We start from the raw sequence: 2104 nt of genomic DNA on the forward strand, positions 1-2104 counted from the left end.
AACATGGCAGCTGAGTATCCAGAACAAGGTGATGCCACATGCTTCCTCAGCAGCTTCAGGAGCTCTCGCCTTGGGCCAGGAGCCTCTGGGAAAGGAAGATACCCCGTGCTCCCTCACACAAATCAGGGTGCTTCCTGGCTGATGACACATTTCCATTGCATCATATGGGCCTCGATGGAATCCCTTTAATCTTTCATCATACTTTTCAAAAAAACACAAGATATCATGAATTAACTGCCCTTAAATCCATGTTAGAGAAATGAGGAGAAAGTTCAAAGAAATACAATACACAAAAGAAAATATGCAATGTTTCATAAGCTGCATACATTTCAACAAAAAAGTTGGGGGACATGAATTTGGTTATTTGAATTATTAAAAACATTATAAGCAGATTACCTTTCGAAAATTAAAAAGAAAACCTGACTGGAAACATTCAGAGACTGGAAACTGGTTTAAGATAACGCCCAAGTTCTTACTTATCAAATAAGGTATCAATCAAGGAAAAGATATTTTGGAACTTAAAATGAGGAAAGCCTATTCACAATTTAAATGTGGGGGAACAGGGAAAAAACAACTAACCAAAGTAAAGTCAGAATGATCATTTACATTTTATAGTCTTTAATAAAGCACATAAAACTGTACTATTTAATATATTTCTCCATGAACTTTTTGTGAAATTCAGATCGCAGCGTATCGTTAACAAATCTTTTGTCTTTCTTCTGGTCATCCGCACCTTTTGCACAGTTCTTGAAAACAATATCATCATCCCACCTTCTTTTAACTTTGAAGTTGGCCTGAGGCTGGGATGGGCCGGTGAGATTAAGGAGAGGGTTTCCACTCAGAATGTTTTCCATATGAATCCTTTCTTCTTCAGCTTTTTGTTCTTGTTCCTTCCTGGCTTGCTCTTCAGCTCTTTCTTTTTTAATTTTTTCTAGTTCTGCAAGAAGAGCTGCAGTATCATCATCATCACTCTCCTCTTCAAAATCTTCATCTTCATCTCCCTCATCTGTTAGAGGATCATCTGCATCGAGGTTGGCAGCAGGAATCTGGTCTAGCCAAGGCTTCTTTGACACTGAAGAGGAGGTTGTATGTTCTCGAGTTGGACGATCTCTATTCTTTTCTCTTGCAGCAACTCTCTCTCTCTCTCTTCTAATTCTCTTCTGAAGTCACGGTTCCGAACCTCTTCAAGGGCATCCTGAGTGGTCTGTCTGTATTTTATCTTTGTATGAGAGGGTAGGTCTCTACTTGAATACTGCTTTGAGAGTTGGCTCAAATCACCTTCTCCTTTTCCTCTCCCGCCTCTCGCAGGTTCAAAAGTTGGCCGAGCTGCTGTTGTCATCTTTTATACTTGGCCGCGGTCCCTCTGACTCGGCAGCCTCCGGAGATCACACAGACATTTCCATCGGCTCTCGGGCTCCCAGAATCCTCTGCATCTATTCCTGTAATCCTTAATGAGAAAAGAAAAAAAAACCCACAGATTTTATAAAATTTCCTCAGGGAAATTGTTGGCGTCCAGCCCCAGCAGATCCATGGGTTCCCAAAGGTGTGGATGGAGTCGGTGAAGAAGGAATGACACGGAGACAGCATTCAGTTGATCAGTATAGCGAGGTTCTCTCCAGAATCTCCAGCCAAGTTCTGTCCAGGTTCTCCAGCCAGGTTCTAGCCAGGATCTCCAGCCAGGTTCCAGGTTCTGTGTTTATTGTCTTGTTACATCTGTATTTATACCAGTTGATTTTAATCCTATCAATTCTATTCCAAAGGTTAGGGCATTTCTTATCACCATTCCAAGGTTACTCTATTGTTTTATTAAACTACAAGGAAGTAACTGAAGGAGATTATCCTAAGTAAAGATTATGTAGCTTAAGCATGATTGTTCATAGTTAAAGTGATTAATTACCTGCCTGGCACTTAGTTAAGGGGTTTTATTTCCTCCCTAACTCCAGGGAAAAATCCTCACCTGGGGAAACAACCTTTCTCGGGGAGGTGGTCCTGTTTAAAACACATAGCGTTAAGAGGGGGAGCAAACATATGCTATATACGCCAGGTCCCTTGAAACATAAGCTGTGCAGATGTTTCTTCCCTGCAGCGACTGTGTCAAGCAGCA

The 2104-nt window shown here is 41.3% G+C and overlaps 1 pseudogene; it reads right to left on the bottom strand.

The window, feature by feature from the left end:
* Positions 1–584: 584 nt before the first annotated feature.
* Positions 585–1423, bottom strand: LOC102258422 (annotated as a pseudogene).
* Positions 1424–2104: the final 681 nt, after the last annotated feature.

This window comes from Myotis brandtii, unplaced genomic scaffold, assembly GCF_000412655.1.
Source record: "Myotis brandtii unplaced genomic scaffold, ASM41265v1 scaffold225, whole genome shotgun sequence".
Classification (NCBI taxonomy): domain Eukaryota; kingdom Metazoa; phylum Chordata; class Mammalia; order Chiroptera; family Vespertilionidae; genus Myotis; species Myotis brandtii.